This window comes from Epinephelus moara, chromosome 6 (assembly GCF_006386435.1).
Source record: "Epinephelus moara isolate mb chromosome 6, YSFRI_EMoa_1.0, whole genome shotgun sequence".
NCBI classification, from domain to species: Eukaryota; Metazoa; Chordata; class Actinopteri; order Perciformes; family Serranidae; genus Epinephelus; species Epinephelus moara.
Window position 1 is genome coordinate 20,663,071 of NC_065511.1, and position 25,078 is coordinate 20,688,148.

The following is a 25,078-nucleotide window of genomic DNA, read 5'->3' on the forward strand; positions in this document are numbered from 1 at the left end:
ACAACTTTTTTGTTGCTTTATACAAAAGGAAAACTTGCACGGTTCTCATTCATCGACTGATGTTACTGCCCAAGCCTTCCCTTTAGGACACGTGTGTATGTGATGTAGTCTGGTGACGCTTTTTATAAGAAGTGAGACTCTTCTGTGTCTCTGTATGTTTGTGTTTGCATGCTTTTCCAAAGCTAGAGTCACCAAAAAGTGTCCAGGTTCCAGTACAATTGTAAAAATTGCTGTGTTTTGTGTTCACTGCACAGAAGTAAAAACGCATCTCTTTAATGCAACGTAATCATGATGTCTCCCAACCATTTTTCACCGCAAAGCTGCCAGATACCAGACTGTAAAAGATAGTTCCCAGCTACGAGCCAGGCTAAAGCTCAAGTTTTTGGGCTTTTTGCCTTTAATGACAGGACAGTTTCGAGTGTGAGAGAGAGAGAGGGGATGACATGCAGCAAAAGGCCGCAGCAATGTGGCAAGGACGTTGCCTTAGCACATAAGGTGCACGCCATACCCACTGAGCTACTGAGCTCTCTGCCAGGTTAAAGCTAATTGAGTTAGCCAAAGGTAGCCAGAGGTCTCCCAGCTAAGGTTTGGAGTTGCAAGGCTGGAAAGGTGACATTAACACCAACGTTATACAAGAGACTTCTATCTGATATACAACCGAAGCACGTAGTAGTCAACCACAACCTGAGAATGATCAAGGAGCGGAGCAACATACCAGAGCCCCCTTACTTAAGGGTAAGCAACATGCATTATTAATATGACATGTTAGATCATTGACTTTAGCCTGGATTGATAGAAGACGATTATGTGAATCAATGGTGTCATGGTGAGTCAACCAGTGTATTAAACTACCTAATTTCCCCCTCCTCTCCGTCAGGAAAGTCTGCTTATAATATTATCATCATATTCATTCTCTTTGCAGATGCACTCCCCTACAAAATCCCACCAATAATTAGAATGATTAATTATTTCCAAATAGAGCGACTCAAGTTTTTTCATATAGCAATATATACTGCAGAAAAAGAAAATATTGCAATGTCATGTTTTTCTAATATTGTGCAGCCCTGTTAAAAACAATAGATAAAAGAGAGGGGGTGAAAGATGGGTAAAAAGCAGGGCTGGATGTGAAGAAGGAGAAGAAGAAGGAGAAGAAGAAGAAGAAGGATGATGATGATGCTGTGAATAGAAAATAGAAAGACTGAGCAGGAGGGAAAGCACAAAGAGCAAGACAAATCGTCTCCCTCAATCCCCCTGTAATAAATGTCTTTGCTCATGTAGTCGGTTATCAGAGTGTAAGTTTAATGATCTCTGGTGTAGCTGTTGATGCAGCCCTTAAACAGGGCGATTAGATGGTTTTAAGGTTGGGGAGAGCATTGCTTACATTATTCATGGCAGTCTAGACTGCCAGCTCTGAGCGGGGAAACACACAGTCAGGGCGCTGCCAGGAAAAAGGAAAGCCAGAGTCTAGCTTACATTAAGCCAAAACACACACGCACACACACCCTACAGCGCACATACAGTGTACAGTACTACTCTCCCCAGAGCCATGAACACACAGCAGGCCTGGCTCTGACACATCTGACCAGCCAATCAGTTGCAGTGCCCTGAGGTGACCTACCCCGGTTGCACTCAGCCGATCCTCCTGCTGTGTGACGTGGGGTTCACACAGGCATTCCACACAGATGACTTCTTATCAGCAGCGCCTATTACATGCAACACTTTAACACACTGTGGGCTAATAGAAATCAGTTGACGCTGATACTGACACACACAGGTTATGTAAAATTGCCTAACCTTATCGATGAGGGAGGGGCGAGGACGTTCTTCACTCTGCTCTATTTTTAGGCAGAGGTGCGAGCAGGAAGCCACTGATGCAGCTGTTAAATGGTGTTATGTTGTTTTGTTGGAGGTGTCGAATCAAAACCACAAAGCTAATATTAGTAACAGTTTGCAAAATGACAAACTGTGAACACGGGAGCATTTCACCCACCTCCAGCTTGCCATGGCCCTGTGTATGATACATCACAGAGCAGTCTCGTGGCATATGCTGGGATTTGTTGTGTGAACTAGATTCTGGTGTCTGCGCCTGAAATGTGATTAACAACTGGTCCGCAGAGAGACGAGAATGACTGAGGAGCGTGTGTGCATGCAAAGGGCTTTGTCAGCAGAAACAGGCACTGATGCAGGTACCTGAGGGAGCCCTGACACACTCCACATCTTTCACACACGTGCTTTTACGCACACTGTCTCCTTTCATCATCTCTGTTGTGTCTATCAAGTCCAGCAGCTCTACTTCAAGAACTACAAATCCCATCAAACAAACATTTAGCTCAACTCCTGCTCAATAAGTAGCACAGGAGCTTTGCAGCAGTTTTACAGTTAAAACTTCATTATCATGCACAGGAGAGAATACGGCCGGGTAGAGTTTGTGTTCATTTCCTCATCAATACCAAGACGCATTCATGCAGCTGGTAATGATGACGGATAAAAATATGGGCTAAACATTAAATTACCTTGTGCCCTGAGAACAGATAAACCCTCTTAAGTGCTTTTTAAAAAATCTGCTGTCATACCCCTCCAAACACACACACAAACACACACACACATCTCTCTCTCTCCCCATTCTCTCTTACTGGCGGTAGCCTGGTGCAGGTTCCCATGGAAACCAGCCTACTCTGAGCAACGGCAGATGGAGAGGGAGCTGGAGGTCTAAATTTATCTCCCAGCATCCTTTCTGACTACAGACGCACACTGGCAGCAGGAAGTAAGGAGGGGAAATGCTTGGCCTCGGCATGCATTGACAAGCTGGCATGACCCTTGACATCTAACCCCCCTTCGAGTGACGACGGGTTGACATCACAGCAGATGAATATATGCAGTACCGTCTGCGACAGCCTGAGCTGCAAGGGTCATAATCTCAATGACGCGATACAACATTTGATACTGTACAAGAGGCTCTGCAGCGTTCCCTAAGTGTAAGGTAAATGGAAAGTTACCTCACAGTCTTTCCCCTGCCGCTGCCACCAAAACAGAGCTGTCAATCAAACCCCAAATCCTACACTGTCACACTAACATCACAGAACCGCGGGAAGAAACACTTTGGTTTGATAGTAAATGACTAAAAAAGAAACCCAGACGCCAGATAGAGTCTAAAATCCTCAGAGGCCACAATCACACTCACCACGGGATATCACTGCTGTCAGTAGAAGCCGCTCACTAAGGAGGACGCCGTCTGAGAAAACCCCCCCCCCAAAAAAACACCACATACCAGAGCTCTCACTCACTCTCTCTCAGCTCCGTGCGGGATGCATCGGGATCGCTGCACCTCTGAGGCAAGAGGGTGTAGAGGAGGATTTCGCAGGGCTTTGATAAGACTGGCAGTTCACAGCCGTCGCAGTGTTCACTTTGATTAAACACAAGCCAGTGAACTGCAGGTCAATACCGGCCTTTAAATCAAACATGAGTAGCACAGCGCAGCTGGGTAATGCACACCTCAACGGCGGGAGAAGAGTTTTAATAACACCCCTGGCAGGGGAAAACCTGCTCCTTTTGGTGACATAATCAACTGTAAAAACAAACTGACCACAACTTGGACTAAAATGCAGGTTGCTGGGTTTTTCCGTCGTTTTATTTGTGTCCAGGGAATTCACGGCTGGAAATCGTCTTTTCGTAGTCACTGAGTTAGTCAATTTCTTTTTTTAAATTTAACCAGGGAGTCCCACTGAGACTGAAAATCTATTTTACAAGAGAGACCTGGCCAAGGTAGCAGCCAATCAAAACACATTTAAAATGCAACGAATACAACATATAATACAAAACATAGTGGCCTCTCAAGAAAAACAAGCACATGTCTCTATCACCACATTCTTTATGATGCCCTTAAATCCATCGACGGATATAAGTGTTTCTAATTTGAGATAGTTTTGAAGATTGTTCCATGTCCAAGGTGCAAAGTGGGAGAGTGCAGTTTTCCCCACATCTGTTAAAACCTGGGGTACATTAAATGTAGCATAGCTGGTAACTACCACAAATTATGTAGTCAGAATTTTGGTCTCAGAGGGGCTTTAATCTGATTGGACAGGAGCTCTATCCTCAGCCACTCAATTCACAAAATTTTCTGAATTACCGGAAAAAAGGGAGAAACATGAGGCAAGATTGCTCCTCTAGAACATTCAATAGGAACTCTGTACCACAAAGGAGACTCTTTCGCACTTTAAATAAATCTGTGAAGTTCAGTCTTGCATCATAACGTCCATACGCTTCAGTGACGCCCTGTCACGTGCTAACTCAGGTATGTTGTTCATGAGAAACAAAGTCTTCAGCATCCACAAATTGAAATCCTTGTACCTTAGAAAATACTCTTGGGTGCTATGGCGCCAGATTATAAGGCACCAAATGACAAATCTGCAATAAATCTATCAGATGTACACACACACTTGGAATAACTAAATAACTCATTTGCCATAGCTGTCTAGTAAAGTAATGATAAGGAGGGAAAGAGGGGGGGGGGGGGGCTGAGAAGAGAGCCTAAGACAGAGATGGATTTAAACAAGAGAGGAAGACAGAGAGAGAGAGAGAGAGAGAGAGAGAAAGACAGAGAGTGAGGGGAGGCGGGTGCAGAGAGAGAGAGAGAGAGAGGGAGAGAAACAGAGTTTAGATTACCTGACAGAGCAGTCTGGTCTTCCCCCTCAGAGACGCTTCACAGGCACTGTGAGACAAGCAGGGAGAGCCAGAGAGTGAGAGCGGATATGACTGTTTGAGTGGGTGTGTTGCAGAGAGAGAGAGAGAGAGAGAGAGAGAGAGAGAGAGAGAGAGGGAGAGGATGGGGGTGAGGCAAAAAAAAAATGTGTAATGGAGGGAGAGGGAGAGGGAAAGACAGTAAATGAATGTTTCCACTGTACAAATGTAAGGGGAGGGAGGAGGAGGAGGATGCGGTAGCGAGAAGAAACTAAAAGTGACTCATATTCCCATAGCATGAGTAACATCTCTAGAAAATCACACTGTCCTCTCTGAAACCACAGTTGTGACATCAGTTGTTTCTGATTGCACCCAAAATACACAACGAACCAGGAAACCAAAAAACATGCACGCACAGACTGAGGACAGGAGCTGCTGTTTCTTAAACTCGCATGCCTTCGGTGGCACACTGTGGTGGCACGCTGCCGATAAGATTACAAACAGGTCTTGCACGGGGTTTTCCCCCGCCACACAGAGCCCTGAGGGTGATTCCTTGCAATTATCACCTCCTTATCAGCAAAGTTATGTTATTGTAGTGGTAGGTGGAAGAAAACAAAACATGACAGCCTCTTCTTCCTCAGTGACAATCCCTCTGCCTACATGAACATGTCTCTTTTACGTACAATCTTCCAGTTCCAGCCACCGTGCTGCATCTGTAAATGAATTCCAGAGTGGCATCCATTCAAGCAAGCCCCCGCATTACGCAGAACTCGGGCTAGGCCTATCAGCGGTGCAACACGAGAGAGAGGGAGAGGGAGGGAGGGAGAGAAACAGAAAGAGAAAGAGAGGAATTGAGAATGAACGGAGGTCCTGCTGTTCCATAGAGCTTTGCCTCACTGGCAGAGCACAGGAAGTGTGAGTCACACGCTCTAAAATAAACACACTCACACAGCGACGAGCCGGCGCACAGTACGAGTGGATGGCTGGGCTGCTGATCAGAAGGCGGGCAGGGGGAACATAGATCCTCACAGGCCAGCAACACGTGGTGGCCTGGTGGGACTCAGCCAGATGACAGGGCGCGTCAAAAAGGAAAAGACGTGTCCCTCCCTCTCTGAAAGAACAATTGGCTTTGTTTGTCTCTTCAAACTCATCTAACCATACACCTGCTCGTTTACTCTCCTTATCAAATGTTTCCCTTTCCTCTTCTCCTGCACTGTTCACATGTTCCCCCTAATCTTCCTCCTCTGCTCTGTGTTTCCTCTCTTATTTTATTTGGTCCCAGTCAATAGGAGTGTTGTTCAGGACTTGGTGATTACCCCTGGCTCCGTGCGGCTGCTGGCTGACTGCTGTAGGAGACTGTGCTGGCCTGATGCTGGGCTACTCTACAGGCTGCTGGCTTTGCTGGGACCGAGGCACTGTATTGTGTCCGCCTGAATGTGCTCATTGTCACCCTTTACAGCACGCACCTTCTATACTGTACTTCCCTGTGAGGGACCTTCACCCATCCGTCATCCCTTTGTCCTCTGTTCCTCAGACTGAGGGGTTCTGACGGGAAGGTTGGGAGCGAGGCAGAGGCCCGGGAACAAAACTGCCACTGTGGCGATGATTGACAGGAAAGTTGCTCTACACAGACGTAACGATTAGCGAGGCCGGGGACCGGCCTGCAGACATGCAGTCTGCTTAGAAACTAGAGAGAGCTGGGAGGTATCAAGTTGAACAGCCCTGCAAGCAACAACAAGGGAAGATAATAAATTTGAAGGCTAGCATCAAAATGGGAAGTGCGAGGATCATGAGGGTGTGAAGGCAAGCTTTCATGATGCTATAATAAATGGTAACCATATGCTAACCACTGGCCCCAAGCAAGTCAGGCTCACATTATGCAAAGCTCTTCTCATTTACAGTAAATGGAAACAAGGGCTCCCCTGTGGTATGGTCACGTGATGTGATTTCACATATATGACACACACCTACCTATACAATATAATGCAAAGGCAAGCAACACCTAAAACGCACACATCATGCTTTATAAGAAACTCCATGTTGTTTTGGAGCAGCCGCAGACTATAATTTAGACCAAATGAGCGGTTTGCGCATTTACAGACAACCATACAGATGACATATTTTTGGACTTTCACCCCATAAACTGCAGACACAGGCAGTAAAACAGGCAAATATGGGAGTATTCAGAGAGGGTTCTCTCTGTTCTGAGGGCAGATTATTTCAGACGTGTGGTCTTCCAGTAAACTGACCCCGGTCTGTCCATAAGGCTGTGGTGTTATGATAGAAACAAAACCCATTTAAAGAGGGAGCCCACCTAGTGTATAAAAGCCACTGTGGCTCAGTATTGCTTTACCTGTTTACATTTATGTAAAAAAGAAAAAAAACTGGGGTCAAAGAAGACGTCCATCTACCCAACTGGGCCTAGTCTTCTGGCATGTCAAACCCCTAAATCCAAGGCATTACTCGGGTAGATTTAGCTGTGTCTCTTCCTCCACTTGAAAATGTAACAATGTAGAATTTTAATGCATCTTATTTGACGTAAAGTTTAATCACAACACTTTTCTCCCAACGTACAGCTAATACGGTTTAGTCATGGCTCCAGCACACTGATGAGTGTGTGTTATTGAGTAGACAAGTGAGCATTGTGCAACTCATGTCATATATATATAGAGAGCTGGGGGAATGTCCAAATATTTTATCAACAGGATCACTATGATAACAAAAACCTTGCTTTTAGTCATTCTACCAGCGCAACTCAAAGGTCGTCAATATCAGTCTGTCAGTTGGTTGGGCTGTCCACTACTCTGGTCCCAGTGGTAATATTTACACAACTATTGGATGGCACTTATGGCTCCCAGAGGATGAATCCTACTGACTTTGGTGACACACTGACTTTTCTTTTGGCATCATCATGAGGTAAGGTTGTGTTTCTTTGGTAAACGTCTCAACAACTATTAAAAGGATTTCCATGAAATTTGGTCTAGACATTAATGTTCCACCTCTGGATAAAATGTAAAAACTTCAGTGATGCCCTGATCTTTCATGAGGCACCATCCACATTTCAATGTCCAACGCGATGACCAACTTACCAGTTGATGCAAAAACGACTTCCCATCAGCCTCAGCTATACTTTGTGTTCAGTGCTAATTAGCAAATGCTAGCATGCTAACACACTAAACTAAGATGGTGAACATTGTAAACAATATTTCTGTTTAGCATGAGCATGTTAGCATTCTGAAATTAGCCTTTAGTTTAAAGCAGTACTGCAATAAAAGAATACTCCATTGTTTTAGCACTCTCGTACACCACTGTTGGACTCACAGTGGACAGATAAAAGAAAAAAAGGGCAGCCATATCAGAACTCTGCCTGGATATGTTTTTGAGTAACAAAAATATGGCTTAAATCAGGAATATCTAATCAAAGACTAAACTGGGCAGTTATGTTTTCGATTCAGTTTGTTGGTTTGTCTGGTTATTAGCAGGACTACGGAAAAACTACTGGCTCCATTTTCATGAAACTTGGCGGAAGGGTGTAGCCTGATCCAAGGAACAACCCACTAAATTTTGGAGTGGATTCAAACTGCAGCGGGGATACACAATTTTACTTTTGTTAACATTGTGAAAAAGGGCATTTGGTCTTGGTGGAATAAATGCCATACATCTTAAAATCAAGTAGATTGTAATAAAGTTCAATAGTGAAACAGAGCCAAGTTTTTATTTGTTCCTCAGGCCTTAAGTTCTTAAACAGGTAATACACAAGCACAGGGGTCAGCAGCCTTCACTATCAAAAGAGCCATTTTTGACCAAAAATAATATAAAAAATCTGTCTGGAGCCGCAAAACATATTAAGCCTTATAATGAAGGTAACACAGCCTATTAAATCTAAATTAGCCAGTCAACATGTTGGTGAGGATTCTCAGTCATCCAGGTGATGGTAATTCCAAGTGCTTTATCGTAGGCAACTGGACTTGCTTGAGTTTCTAGAAGACATTTCACCTCTTACACAAGAGTCTTCAGTTCCGAACTGAAGAGGCCTTTTTCATGAGAAGTGAAACGGCCCTAAGAAACTCAAGCAGGTCCAGCTGCAACGATATAGCACTTAGAATTAGCCTGTCAACATTACTAATAGGTCTAAATGAGCATTCATTAATTTGCTTTACTATTTATGATGATTTGGAACTTTAACTTTGCAGAGCTGGCGGTAAAAAGCACACAAATGCCTTTACACACAATTAAATGTGGTTTTGTTCCAAAACTTTGCCATCTTTGGATTTGGAATCCATAGTTAGCCAAGCTAGGGAGACTCAAGATCACTGTAGCCAACGCTATTGAGATCTGGCACTGGGCTGAAGACAATTGACGTACATTTTAGTTGCCGAAATGTTAAAACTTTTTTTTAATTCAGTGTATATTCTACACATTTTTTAGAATTTTTTTTTTTTTGTCAAAGCTGAAAGGAGCCACTGAAGAGGGGCAAGAGAGCTGCATGTGGCTCCAGAGCCGCAGATTGCCTACCCCAGCAGTAGCCCCTTTCCTATATGTCCTGTCGCCACTTTGTCCTGGTTCCAAAAGATGTCCAGCTGGTCTGGTCTGTCCCCTTCCTCCTGGTATATCACTGAGTATGTCTTTTATCTCTACATATGTCTATGGTAAATGGACCTGCACCTGTGTAGTGCCTTTCTAGTCATCTGACCACTTAAGGCGCTTTTTACACTACGAGTCACATTCACACATTCACACACACATTAACACACTGGTGGCCGAGGCTACCATACAAGTTGCCACCTGCTACTCAGTTTCTAACACACTCACACACCGATGGAACAGCCACCAGGAGCAAGTTGGGGTTCAGTATCTTGCTCAAGGATACTTCGACATGCAAACTGGAGGAGCCGGGGATTGAACCGGATTGAACTGGCTTTCATAAGATTGGTATGTGTATATTTTGTGATAAAATGCCTTTATGATTATGCGGCAAACCAGTTTCCCTACAGGGACAAATCTATCTAGTAACAAACCATAGCCAGTTGCAGAAATACAATGACTACGTATCACAATCCACATGCACGGGTACCAGTAATCCTCTGGAGTAGCCTACACATGCAGTCGCTCAAACTTCACACAGAGAGCAGTCGTTACGGAGCTGTCAGGGCGGGGGTCTCATGGGCCAACTGCCACAAATGTAACACCATGTGTGTAAATATTGAGTTACTAACTCAGACTGGTTTGCGTAATAAGGTTATTTACTAAATGCAAATTTAAATTTGACTCAAGTAAAAATCTCTTCCTTGTGAACAGATGATGAGGCTTTATAATACTTCTAGTTTGGGAAATATATCCAGACATAAACAGAGGTTTTATCTGGAGATTTGCATATCACAGACTGGACTATTGCCTGAGTGCCCTTCTAGTTGATATTTGGTTCAGGCATTGAAATATACATTCACCCATTTTCACCCATACACACACACAGGCAGATATAACAGCCATGGAGAGTGGTCTTAGCCATGCAACCAACCGGCCTGCTAATGGAGTCGAGCATGCTAGTCTTTTGTTAATGCCAATCGATAAGTATCCTCAGCAGATGTGATATCCGATCCTGTAAAACACTGAAAGACTGACCACCCTCTGTTTCACTCAGCAACTCGTTTTTATCTTGAGGAGTTTCTCTGCCTCTCTTTTTCTCTATTTCTCTGAGTCACACAGAAACGCACAATTCTCTCTTTGCAGCCACTCTCACCCCCATTTAGTTCTCGATTTCAGCCTCGTAACACACTCTCATTATCTTTTCCTTTTCCATGGTGCTGGAGCATTAATAAGCGCCACTGTCTTTATATGCCGCAAAGTAAACTTCATGTATATTATGAGGAAGTCTACCAGGAAATCATGTCTCCAGGGTTGCTGCGGGTAGTGATTATGGAAAGTAGCCTGGCCCTGGGTAAAGTCCCTTATTGGTAAGTGATACCATACATAGAGCTGATATATCTTTAGCAATTTGCGATGGTAGTGTAAACCCAGCTATTATGGTTTATACAGTATTAGGTTTTTTTTTTGAGTCTTAAGCGTTAGTTTTGATTCATTGCCTCAAAAGCAGAGCGTCCCTCTGACATGAAACAAATACATTAGGGACAGCAGCAGTGAACAAACAGACTCTGGGGCTTCGCAGGGAGTTACTGTAACAGAAGTGAAACAGATACACTGCCTGTCAAAGAAATCTCATCTGCCTTCGGACAGCCTCGACACCAAACATCACAACACGGCACGAGCGGTGTGCAAATGAAATCAAAGAGTGACAAAGCATGAGGGGGGGATAAATATAGAAAGAGGAACTGACATTTTCAAAAGCTGTCCTCCCTGCGCCCACAAGTTTCAGTGATGCGTGGATGTCAAGATCACAGTGCAAATTCTCCCACGCAGCATATTGTACCCGTCGTTCACAGTTGGCTGCTTTATATTTGCTCTCTCAAGTCACGGTGCAACTGAAAAGAACGGACTTGAGGCTGCGATGAGATGAGCATCTTCAGTTAAGGTGGTTGGAGAGGGGCAAAAATAAAGCTCAACCGTAGCCTTTTTTTTTTCTGGTAGGTTAAGGTTGGAAAGTTTTGTTGTTATCCATCAATGGAAATTTTATCTGTATTCTACTTGAATTGGAAATCTGCCTCTGCAACTGTCTGTGCACAGTCATTTTTCATTTTACAACAGCAGTAGTTTCAGTGCGGTTATTTTTGTTTTCACTGAGCTTATCTGTTTTTTTGATGAAGTCACCTGTGCGGATTCCTCCCCAGTGATGGGAAAGCCTGTACTAGTTCCTCTTTCTGCAGCTGCAGTACTGCATCCTGTGTGAAGCTGCAGCAGGTAGCACTGTGCATGACCCGGCGCCGTGCCTTATCTGCACATCTCAGTAACCTGTGACTATGTTCACTCGAGCTGTTAAGTTGGAGCTGCCGGTGCTTTCAGCGCTGCCTGCACAAACACGGACACGGGAATGTGTCAACAGGTGGAAGCTCAGCCTGAGTGTGTTCAAACACGAGGACCAGGCCGCAGAATGTATCAACACAGCCCGCGTCCCCGCCTCTCCCTCTCTCCCGGCCTGGCAGAGGGTTCACCCTTCTGATCAGGGAGTTTACTCAAAGCCCGGCCAGTCCAAGTAATTGCTACCCACAGTGACAAACAACTCCATTCAGCCTAAGTGTCGGTTTACAGTTTACTCTCCCTCCTCCGCTGCGTGCCCCTGCTGCCCATTCTGCCCGGTGCCACGCTGCATTAGTGGCCTGTTAACAGAGGCTCTCCTGACGCATCAACACCTCGTCAGCTGCCCTTCAAACCCAATGCACATATACAAACTTCATGTGCCATAACCCGTCTGTTTATGTGTTTGTTTCTCCGAAAGTGGAGGTGTGTGCGTGCGAGCGCATGTGTTAAGGAAAGAGAGGGAAAGAGTGTGAGACGGAGAATAACAAGATAGAGGAGAAAAACTGTGTGTGCAAATGCGTAGGAGAGACACAGAGACACAAAGAGAGAGACGGAGTTCTTGTACATGGTCATTTTGTCTTCTAAGAACATGGCTTGGACCTACAGTGGTGACTCTTATCTGCCAACTGAGACAATCTTATAAAAGACTATCAAATGTGTACGCAGTGTGCAGCCGCTATATCTTAAGACTGCAGCTCCAGGGCTGAGTGAGACAGCTCATCAATCACACACGACAATCAAGTGCAGCTAAAACAGTCTCTTAGTAAATCTGTGTGTGTGTGTGTGTGTGTGTGCATATGCTGAATTGAAATGCTGAATATGCAGAATACATGTAAACCATAAACAGCACTGAAGAGTGCTTACTGCATGCATATACTGTAGGTTTTTGTTTTTTCTCTAAAATAGTTATGGACATCAACACAAAAGAGGATCTGGTTCCTGAGTGCTGATGTTCCCAATGTTTCCTCTGCATACACACCCTCAAACGGTCGGCGCAACAGGCCCAGATTTCGAGAAATCCGTCTGACTCTCTCAGTGTTAAAATTAAGGACTTCCTCAAGCGAAAAGTTTTTAAATTTGGTGACAAGTCCATATGCTGGCTGTTCTCATGCACTGTTCTTACGTATACCCACCAAAAGTAATGCACCACAAGTCTTACCTACCATAAAACTTCAACTAAACGCCTAGTCCTTTTTACTAGCCTGGTGTGGCTTTTGACAAATAGACGCCTGTCCCAAATATAGGCCCATTGATTTCAGTGATTTAAGCAAATAATAGCCCAGGCTATTAATTGAAGTTTTACGGTAACCCACGTAATCATGACCCAATAATTTATGTATAATCCATGTATTTGGAAAGGCTGCGATCACATGAGTAAAGAAGTAAGTAGCATAACGAGTGAAAGTCCGTGTAAGGAGGCAGGATGGGCGAGATTTACCCTAGAGGACCGGCGTTTGGATAACTGTGTGAAACTAAGTGAAGACTGAGTTAATTTAAGGTACATTGTCTCCCTGTTTCTCTTCCTAGACCTAACCTACCTAACTTTATGTTAAGTACATAACGTCATTCGTAGGGTGCTTATTTGTTACTGTAGGTATCATACCAACTGTTGAATGAAGATATGTAGTTCAGTCAACACCATGGCTGAGCATTTCTGCCTTGAAACTGCAGCGTACCAGTGACAAAGTCAGACAGTCACGGTTTCACATGTCACAAACCTAAGGAACCAATCCTATAACGCTACAGCGAAATGAGGGGTATCAAAGGAGAAGCCAGCTTTCAGTTTGACTTTAACTTGAACTTGTCAGAGCTGACGATCAGGAACAAGGTTTATCTAACATTAGCAACACGTTGTTTGCAGTTTGACAACAAAGTCGGGCTGAAGGCCAGTGTTATCTACTACTGTTTAGAGGTTTATGTGTTTAGCCCCTTTTACTGCCAAGATTTTCCGCGAATGTTGGGCCGCTTTGCCGACAAGCTGCGAGCGTTTAGACACACAGAGCCGGGATGGCGAGTTGATCTGAGGTGCCCAATTTTCCGCCTCGTAGGGTAGTCATATTGGCAGAATCCTTTTAGTTTAAAAAGAGCGAGGCGGCCTTCCACAACGGGGGGGCTGTTGAAGACTTGTGGGAGGACCTGTTGATGATGCCGCATGTGCGACCCACTGGCGGTGGATAAACAGGAAACAGCTGATAGCAGGAATTAGCGAGCAGCTAGTAGCAAGAGGGAAACGCAAACCTGACACTGGAAAGATGAGCAACTGGGGAGACAAGGAATTGCGCGCCCTCCTTGCCCTCGCAAACGAAGAGGCCATTAACCGTCAGATGACAGGAACAGTGAACAACGGGCCGACTTACGAGAGAATTGCCGAAGGACTGACTAGCCGCGGCTTCCCTCCCATGTCACTGTTTACGTCACACGCTGAGCTACATGTTTTGTAACTTGCACATGCCCCCCATTGCCCAGAAAAAGGCGCATTCTGTAAACAAAAGTAGGTAGGCGGCATTTTGCTGCACTCCCCGATTTTGTTTTTATACTGCCAATGCTGAAAAAAAGACTGATTGGGCTTTCCTGCAAATTTGCACAATTCCTGTTTAAAAAGGGCTTTTGATGAGCAGAGCCGAAGGTGAGTAGGCTGAGGGGCGGGGGAACAGAGGCAGGGGCCAGTTTGCATATTCATAGATGCGTGCATACTAAATGAGGCAAAGGTGTAGAGTTATACTGAAGCTATTTTAAGGCATGAAGGGCTTTTTTTTAATACAAAAAAATATGTAATTTTGATAAAGTTTTAGGGGGTTTAACTTTAATATCTCTTACCAGAAACAATGTCCTGACTACTAAGGTAATCCCTAGATAGAGCTAGATCTAGTCTGTGAACACCGCTGACAGTGTTGGATGAATTACGCTGAATGATGTAGACATCATCTGAAAACAAAAAGTTGCTGTACATTTTTTTTCATAAATGCAACTTTTCAATGCTTTCAGCACCACAATAATGAGGTGGAGGCGTAAATGTCAGAGACCAATATCTCAAAACCTGGGCAAAACGAGCAAAACTTTCTGCATGGATAGGCACCAAAAATATCAACATTATTATCAATACTGATTTGAATCAAACCTTTAAGTAGCTTCAAAGCTTCATATTAGTATCTTTCCACAGTGTGCCAGTGTCACACATGTATTCGTTACATCCAGCTTGTTTCTCACCAAACACAATAAATCATCACTCTGCTTTCACTGTGCTAATCTTATCTTTACAGTAACAGTTGTCAACAACACTGTGCTAAAGAAACAGAGCCTCACTGTACTGTAAACACTAGGTCGAGAAGGCTTAAGGCGTCAAGATGAGTGTCAATACCTGCACGCTGCTTAGTAACTAAGCACCAGGGACAAGCAAAACACTCTGGCATCCAATGTCTTTCACAAATCTCTGACTACAAGGAAGTCAGGTTAGTGTAAAAAAAAGTTATTTGCTAATTTTGCTTGCTAAAATATTGGGGAGCACCTTCATGAGTCTGCGCTGTACTGTAAGCCAAACACGGTCCACCCCACTGCAAACCAACTGGCCCACTTTGCATTAGCAGACGGACAGAAATGTGTCAGTGGCTGCACTCATTGTTGCTGGGAGGTGCAGTCTAGTCTGGCCACGAGGGAAGGCCACACACAGCCTGGTCTGGTTCCAGGGCAACAAACCCAAATTCCTGCACACTGCTCCTGAATGAAATCAAATCATATACATTATATGACACGCACGTTATAGATGGAACATTATTCTCCCCCCTTGGGGCGGCAGTAGCTCAGTCCATAGGGACTTGGGTTGGGAACCGGAGGGTCGCCTGTTCAAGTCCCCGTCCGGACCAAAAATATGGAGCGTGGACTGGTAGCTGGAGAGGTGCCAGTTCACCTCCTGGGCACTGCCGAGGTGCCCCTGAGCAAGGCACCGAACCCCCCAACCGCTCAGAGCGCCTGTCATGGGCAGCCCACTCTGACATCTCTCCACTTAGTGCATGTATTGGTCCTGTTTGTGCATGTGTGTGTTCAGACCTGTGTGTAATTGACAACAGAGTGAAAAATTGAATTTCCCCTCGGGGATTAATAAAGTATATAAAATTAAAATTAAAAAAAAAAATTGACCAGCCAGACTGTTCAAATCGCTCTGGAAGGTAAGCGAGCCCCCTAAGGTCACGTGACCCCACATTAGGGGAATTAGCGGTGCATTCCTCCAGCTGTCATCACCTCATAAAGATCTGGTTAGGAGAAACCTAACTCTGAAAGCCGGCTCGCCACCTCTCTCTCTCGCTTCCTCTCCTCCACACACAAACCCTGCTCGTCCTCAGAGCTGCATCCTCCTGCCTGCGAGCCTGATCATTTGAATACAAAGCAGAGAAACAAAGACGTCCTTAAAATAGAGATGCTGTGGCTTTCAAAGAAGCACACTGCAGAGACACAGCCAGAGAGAGAGAGAAAAAAAAAAAGAGAGAGAAAGACAGCGAGATGAGCAGGCTTATGGCAAGAAAGTGAGACACTGTATTGATGTAGTATAGGTGGCTGGATACATTGATTTCCTGTTAGTTCTTGCCCTGTTACGTACGGCTAATTTGTCATCCAATACAGGTTGAAGCAGTGTCTCTGAACATGCCCTGAGCCAGCCTTCACTGGCTTCTCTGTAGGGGTACACACATTGGATCATTGTTACCTCAGAGATTGTTTACCCACTGAGAATGTTTACTGTAAGAGCGTTCTGTTATGCCAGGTTACCAGATATCTCGGCGTAACCTCAGGTCTGCTCACCTCAGGACTGCAGACTGGGTGTCAGGCAGTCACATTTTGAAGCAAATTGGCGATTATAATGGAAATAGCTCCAATTGGGTGATACCGGTTTGAACCTGCTGCAAAATGCTAAATATAATTGACACCTGAAACCACACGCCCATTAATTTAATATTACGCTAACCCAAAATTACCTAATTTTACCACACTCTCGTGGAGGCATTATTGAGCTGCTTATCAACCACGGCTATCTCCTCCTCAAGAACTACACTTTAGATTTTTATATCATAATAAAAACTAAAAGTTTTCTCCAGAAATATCAGGACTTTCTACCACTTTATATCACTGTTTTTTCACTGCATAAGTCACCTCACGTAGTACGCTGCCCTGGTTTTTAAAAAGCAAAATCATCAGGCAATTAAGCCCAAAGCTCACACATCTAATTGTTTAAACGCAGGTAGTCACAGCTTGATATGCACCAAACAAGTTAAACGCAGCAATGTGACAGATTAATAGAGGGGCAGGGGCACGCAGAGTTACTGTGGAAAATTTGTGAGAAACCAAGTGGCTTGACATCATTAGGTTTGTGTGCCTCTAAGTTTAAGTAAAAAGGTGTTAGGATTCTGAGCTGTTTAAAATAATAGATCAATATTTATAGAACACTTATTCGCATTCTGGCAGAGAGTTAGATAAGAAGATGACATGAAGGGCTCATTGGCAAAAACAGATATCTCTGTTTCATTTATAAAATCCGGTTTTTGCGTGTACAAGCCAGGGAATATCAGCCAGACTGGTATCGCCTGTTTAGATGAGATATCTCAAAGTTTTTAAATATTCATAAATCACGTTTTTTATTGTTCTCTGAAATTAATACCAATCAAACTGGTGATTTATTCTCTAGAATGGGTCTTATCTGTTTTTGCAAATAAACTCTTCTTTTTTATTTAATATAAAATTTATACTTGTGCCTCGGCTCTACACAGAGCCCACGCCGGAGCCTATGCACACGGCCTACGCCGTTCTGCTGCAGTTACACCACCAAAACACTTGTCAGCGATGGGTTTTCTGTGAAGTGCTGTAAAGTTTAGTCGATTAAACACACATTAAACATGACTTAATAGCAACAATTTCAAATTCAACTAGCTTCGCTATAACTCGCAGCATTCACAGACAAAGCACAATTGTGTTTTGCTGGACACATTTTCCCCACAAATACAGCATGCTAATGTTTTTAGCACAAGCTTGTGGCATTTTACTTTGTATGAATTAGCCTTGCGGCTAGCGGACATTTCCTCTGCTCATATGACGCCAGGGACAACAGCAACAAAGGTAACGTCACAAAATTCCGCTCCATTACAACTCACAAGCTTCACCGACAAAACAACTGTATTATACTAAACACGTTTACCAAATGAATGTAACATGCTAACGTTATTAGCGCCAGCCTATGGCATTTTACTTTTACATTGTATAAATTAGCCTAGCGACAAGTGGAGATTTCCTCTGCTCATATGAAGCCAGGATAAATCCCTAATCCCTAAAGGATAAATCACACATAAGACTTAAAATGCAATTTTAGTGGAGGCTTTACTGTCTTCACAATTTATTGTTTCTTATCTGTGAAATAAAAGTAAATTAAAGCTTCTTTACACTGAGGGAAAATGTTTCAGCTTACAAAAATTGACGGGAGGTCTGTCTTGCCGCGATGTGTAGTTAGGCTATGGCGTAGGGTAGGGCGTCGATTTGATGCATAAGTATAAATCCCACATAACTGTCACTTAGCTTAGCACAAAGAATAGAAACAGGGGGAAACAGCTGGCCTGGCTCTGTCAAATAGTAACAAAATCTGCACACCAGCACCTCTAAAGCTCCCTCATTAACCCATTATTAATCATTTGTTTAATGTGTATAAAAACAGAGAAGATTTTTTTTTTTTATCACTGAACAGAGCAAAGCTAGCTGTTTACCCATGTTTACAGTCCTTGTGCTAAGCTAAGCTAACTGGCTGCTAACTGTACCCTTCTATTTAATGGACACATGTGAAAGTGTTTTTAAGCAAAATAAGTCTTTTTCAAAATGTTGGTATGAAGTACTTCGTAAAAGACAGGACATCTGAATCTTGAAAGTACATAGTCAACAGAATATGTAACATCTATTTGTGCTTTCATGTAATGACAGCACACTGTTGTCTGTTTATTTTTTTGTGGCTGAGCATTTGTACTACGGAGATACTCGGGACAGGAACACCCTCTTATGCATCCAACAGTTTTCTGCTGCTGTTTCATTTTCACTGATGGAATTTCAGTGTTCTGTGCTTTGAATTCATCATCTCTGTGGTCAGCACAGATGATTCAGCTGCACACCTCTTTTGTGATCTCAGTCAAAACACAACAGAAATTCTCCAAATGTATGAATTCTAATATGTACATGTATATGAAAAAGTATTAAGTATTTTCCCTTTTAACCACCAAACAAACTGTACAATTGTACAGCTTGCTGATTGATGGCAGTAACTCAATTTCCATACATCTTACAGTCAACATAGCGCCTGATTTCTTGCTTTGCTGATGTAGCAGCCAACTGAAACCACACTGACGTTTGCCAAGGTAATAACATTTTAAGGTCAGAGCACACTTTTCTTTCAAGCCATTAAAACATACATGGGAATAAAAAAAGTGGTTCATGGTTGTGACTTTCTCCAGGATAAAATTCCTCTATACTCCCCTTACAATTAACAGTCTTGTCTCTGAAACACAGACTATACGTTCACACTGTTAGTAATAGAATAAACAAGTCACTAGAAGTCCGTTAATTCCCTAGAGAGCAGACCGCTGGATGACATGCGTGGTTAACAAGCTCGTCAACTGACTTTTTGTGGTCAGCAGCTGTAGATTCAGACAGATTCAGTTAGTCAGTTTCTCCTGACAGACACGATCCAAGTTTCCACCACAGTTTTGAGAAAAAAATACTTGACTCTAAGTTATTCAATTGTTCTTCAGTAAATGTTTCATTATAAAGATTTAATCAGTGGTTTCAATCAAGCTATTTTAACTTAACCTCAGCTTAGAATTATTACGTTGATTAAGTTTTGCTGCTTATAAAACAAATGTCACCACTACAGAGATACAGGACTCAAAGAGCTAACTTTTCAGAAGAACAGAAATGTGTTTACAGTATATTTACATAGCAGATGAGGCAGTCATAAGCCTGAACCCACAAAACTTAAACAAATGTCAAGACGTGCTCTCCAGTGAGAGTGGAAATCTAATCTAAAGACCGAGAAAATCTAATCTGAGGACTGGCAAGTAGGATAACTTCATCTTTGAAGCAGTCTGGCTACAAATTGGAGAAAACTCAAACTGTGCATACCCTCAAAGTTAACCAGCATCTGAACAAACGCAACAAAGGGAAGGAGGTACAGAGAGAAGCGGAGCTCACCAGCTGAGGTTTGTGATTTCTGATCGAGTGAGAACACTCCCTGGATTTTACAATCAGGCACATATATATTTATGCATACACCATGTGCATACACATGCTACCAAAAATACAACCTGTCCCAAACACAACAAAATCCCATTAGGCAGGTCTTTGCAGCCCCTGTCCTGTCAGCCCACAGTGCTGCTCATTGTGGTCTGGCAAGACTGAACAGGCGCTTGGTTGAAGAGACGTCATTTCACGTAGGCTGTAAGAATGATGGCTGACAGGTCTAACCTTCACTCAGACATCAACATAAACCTCCTCTCAGTTTACGAGTTCAAACGGTGTAAAACATGTCCGGCTATATATTGGCTTTGTGGAATTCAGTGGTCCCTATGATATTATACTGATGATATTTAAAAAATGCTATAAACTTACCAGGGTGAGGTAGCTACAATATAAAGTTTATTACTAGATAATTACAAGATGAAGTTAGTAAGTGTATGAGGAGCAATATTTTATGGCCGAGAAACAAAATGAGCTACTAAAATATTATTTTCATAGAGTGTACAGCCACAGTATGGCTGTATGGTAGAGCAGTTCTGCAACACGCTCAGCAAGTGGTAAATACTGTGGCTCAAAAAATGAAGCCAACACAGAAGTACCAAAAACTGCAGTTCCTTGAATGGCCACATGAAGCTGGTTTCCAAAAGTGAGTCAATCTGCATAGATCGCTGTGTTAAAATGCCCAACTTCACAGCCGAAATAAACATGTTTACACAATAAAATAATGGTTTTGGTCACGATAGCTAATTTCAACATTATGACAACTCTACAGGGGGTGATATTTTATAAAACTCACCCATGTAAATTTAATCTAGGGATAAAGTTATGCATAATTCAGCGCATGGCCACTTCGAGTTACAACTTGTCTGCAAGGTGTCACCTCGGGCCCTCAGTCAGATCCACCCCTCGCTCCTGCAAAGCTCCACCTGCTCATCCAAATATGGTCACCTCTGGCTCAAAAGATCCAAAATGGCGACTTCCAAGATGCCAAACTCGATGCATCAAGATGGGATTCCACAAACAAATAGCTGATGTCACAGTGGCTACATTCATTATTTTCCAACAGTCAATGGCTCACACTGAAAATGGTAACATTTGTGTGTAGCAGGAAATATCTTGGTTTGCCTGTTAGCATGCTAAAATTAGCTAATTAGCGCTTAACTCAAAGTCCAGCTCTTTAGATTTGCAGGTATTTGGCCATCAACTGAAGTACTCACTAGTATTTACTGAAGTAAATTTTAGGTCAGTCCATCCCATAGTTGTTAAAATATCTTGCTCAAAATGAAAAAAGGTCAACCTCATGGTGGCACTGAAAAGTCGGGGGATCACCGTAGTCATAGGATTCAACATTTGAGAACAGGAAGTCTGTACAAAATTTCATGGCAATTAACACAAACAGCTAGCAATATTTCAGCCTGGTGCAAAGTCATGAGTCATGACCTGAAAGAACCACGCTGCCATACACAGGGCCGTCCTGCTAGCATGGTGTAAAATGACTGACATTAGATAGAGGATAGAAATAAATACATGAATAAACATCACCCTCAGACTAGAGGCCTTGTCTGGCTTTAGCAGGATAACATTTTCTTTCCACAGGCTTGTTTAATGACATACAGAGCAGAGCAGTAAAGACTTGGCAGAGTACAATGAAGCACAATGTTCACAGTGAAAAACTGCGCTGAGGATGATCTGATAACACTGTAGTTACACAGAAAAGCAATAAACAGTGCATTACACAGATTGATGGGATGAAACACTGATACTCTCTGCAAAGCGAACCACAGCTCCTGAGTTCCACAGCTGCACTTGAGCAACAAAAGAAGAAAATGCTGCCCTCTTCCCATCCTCACAGCCGCTCTAAAGCCATCGAGCACGCCATCCAACCTATGACTTGTGTCTCTGTAATGCTGATAAGAACATGACCAATCATGCAAGCCAAAAACACACAACTACGACCAATGAAAGAAAGACTGTTGCGGGCTTAGCAACAGGGACAGCTCCCTCTCACAAGACCGGAGACACCATCCATCTCACAGGCTGACAAAGAAACATTATGCTCTCACACTGACAAAAAACTCCAATGGAATTTAGCTCAAGAAGTTAGTTCAAGACCTACAATCATGTTACACTGCTTGTCATAAGGACAACTTTAAAACCATATAATCACACACAGGGCATCTTTTTTTTTAATGCCTGCAACAACACGTGTCTCATCCTCATTTTCGCTCAGAGACAAATTGATTTCTCCACTCCACACCCTCCAGCCCCCCCTCCCCTCTCTCCAAAACTCTCACTAGGGTGTCTCCTGATCTCCCTCTTCTGTGTAATTTAGGCACTCTCACAGTAATGGACACCCTACTCAGGGGCAGTGAGTGGGAACCCAGCCCTGCTGCGCCGGCTACTGTACTCTCAAAGAATCCTGATCAGCTTCTCAGATAGCTACATACACACGGCCACAGCTTGGTGAGACAAAGAAAGAGAGAGAGAACGCGGAGAAGAGGAGTCGAGAGAGCTGAACCCTCTATCTCAGCTGGTCACATGCTACCAGCCGCGCAGCTCCCGGTCTCCCTACGGGTGCGGGTGTCAGAGTGAAATATTGCATTCACCCTGGAGCCAGAGACGCACCACAACCCCCAAGAACCCACCCCGTACCACAACGTCCTTCTCCCTCCCCTCTGGCCACTTTACTGGCCCAGCAACCTGTCAATCAGCTGATATCGCGGCAAGACGTGGGTCCTCAAGAGGGTGAGCGCAGTGCCATTAAGCATATTAGAGTTGCAGAGTGTTGATGAAAAATCAAAGTGTGCAGTGACTAAGCTGGGGTTGCTCCCTCGCACTGTGCTGACGGTGCAAAGCAGGGGAGAAAAAAGGGAGGAGGTGGGGGACTACCTGGGCGCAAACACTGGGACTGCTGACTGTTTGAGGTTGTTGAGGACAGGAGGATTACATAATAGGATTCACTGTAACACCTCAGACTGAGGAAGAGCTTCCTACAGTATTCTCTGTCCTTTTCCCTTAACATACACCACCATGCATTTCAAAGACAAAGCATTCGCCTTTGCCATGGCGGTAAATCCTTATTTATTTCAGTGTCATAATATGCAATTAACTTACCTTCACTGTTACATGCCTGTGGCCCAGTGTAGGGCTGCAACTATGACTATTCTTAGGAAGATGCTATTTGTATCTGGGTGTCCGAGCCAACAATGCCATTAGCACCCAAGGTGTTCCTGTTCCTGAACATTGGAGCAATGTAGAAACATTATGTAAACACAAATGGGTCTTTTCAGCTATTCTGCTAAAGTTTATGTACACAGCGTTTATTCAGCAGTTTCATGTACCCTAAAAACTGACAGTGATAAGTCAATAAAGTTTGAAAATAATACGAAAATGCTGGCTTACACTGGGCTCTCCTATGTGAAATGTATGCTCTTGACCTGCTCCACCACGTCTTACTACCTCCACCCTAACCCTAATCTCCCTAACCCTAAACCTATGTCACCTGACTTTCCGGCTGTATGTTTGTGAGTTCTTTGTCTCATAAATTTACCTCTTGAATCTCAGAGAATATCCGAGATTGGCTAGTAGCTCTAACCATGACCTCTTTGCCTTAAACCTAACTGCTTTCAACCTTGACACGTCAATGCGACGAGAACTGGCCAATGACAACATGCAGTGGAATCCATAATAAAGTGTTGTAGGGATGGTGTAAATGACCGAATACCTGTAGTGTGACTATTCTCATCTTCTCAAAAAGACTGTTACTTTTAAAAATTGACAATTAATTTGTTTATTATATTCTTGATTAATCAATTAGTTGTTTAAATGTTCCATAAAATGTCTGAAAATAATGAAAAATGTCAATCAGTGTTTCCCAAAGTTCAATATGACATTCTCACGTCGCTTGTTTTGTCCACAACACTAAGATTACTGTCATAGAGGAGTAAAGAAACCAAGAAATATCCACCTTTAAGAAGCTGGAATCAAACAATTTCGATTTGTCAGAGTAAGCATGTAACTAACTGCACTCCCTGAAGAAATATTATCATATTTTTGGACAAATGAAACAGTGATTGCAGAGAGAAGCAGACAGAGGGGTCTGCAGTCTGTGTTTGAAGGATATATCCAGGATGTCAAACTGACTCAGCAGCAACAACAGGTTAAAAAGACAAAGATAGTTAGAAGCTAAAGCCAAACTATAGGCTACAGATCACAGTGTAAAAGTGAACCACCACATCACTGCTGATCAACACAGAAGACAATGAATATAAAGGGAAACTTCACCGATATTGACCCAGCTGTGTGGCATCGCAGTGTGTGCAGATGAACGGTGTTTGGCTTCGTCCCCGTGCCGCTGCCAGCATTCGGACTTCCACTGCCGGACAGGCAGGGATCTCTGGGGAAGTCAAAAAACGTTCATCTGTGCACACTGCGATGACACACAACAGGTTGAAAATCAGCAAAGTTTCCCTGCTTCCCTTCACTGGTTCCTGTACAGCAGGGTCAGCCTTTATTCACTGTTATAATCATTAAAAAGCAAAAGCAGCATGTTGGCTGTATCTTCAGTAGCTAGCTAGCTAACCCTACACTTTTCAGGGTCTGATTTTAGTTTTGCAACAGAGAAGAAACGTATATCTTTTTCCAACCTCTCCAGGTAACGAGTATCATTAATACACAACGTGTCCCAGGCACAACATTTAGCTCCAAATCCACAAAACCAGCCCGACAATGAAGGAAATCTGAAACGACTGCGTAAGAGACAATGGAGCACGGATGTGTTGTTGTTGGACCCTTGTCTGGGGCGGCCCAATGCTACGTTATGAGTTGCCAGTTTGCGTCCTGAGGCGAGACTGAGTGAAGGGTCAGTTAATCAATTATCAAATTAGTTGGCAATTAATTTAATACTTGACAAATAATCCTTTAATCTATGAATCACTGCAGCTCCAGGCCAGTGTGTGCTGCTACCCTGCAGATCCTGCACAGTATAAGAGGGTAGAATACAGAAAATGAATTAATGAATGGACCTCAACTATTTCCCTTTATTACGCCTTTTTCCTCAGCCTTTTTCCTCAGCCCATCCATCCTCGCTCCCCCGAAAGGTGATGAAAACCTCGGTTTTAGCATCCAGCAGCAGAGGATAAACATGTGGCCCTGTGACTAGCGGCACCCACCTTTT

At 43.5% G+C, this 25,078-nt stretch overlaps 1 protein-coding gene across 2 annotated transcripts in view; it reads right to left on the reverse strand.

The window, feature by feature from the left end:
- The window catches only part of LOC126391617 (transcription factor HIVEP3), a 55,358-nt gene that overhangs the window by 20,240 nt on the left and 10,040 nt on the right, over positions 1-25,078 (reverse strand). Inside the window, exon 2 of one of the 2 annotated variants that reach the window (XM_050046495.1) lies at positions 4,663-4,708. The exons of the other annotated variant lie outside the window; for it this stretch is intronic. The gene's annotated coding sequence lies outside the window, so the exon portion shown is untranslated. The remainder of the gene's footprint in view (positions 1-4,662; positions 4,709-25,078) is intronic. 2 annotated transcript variants of the gene reach the window in all.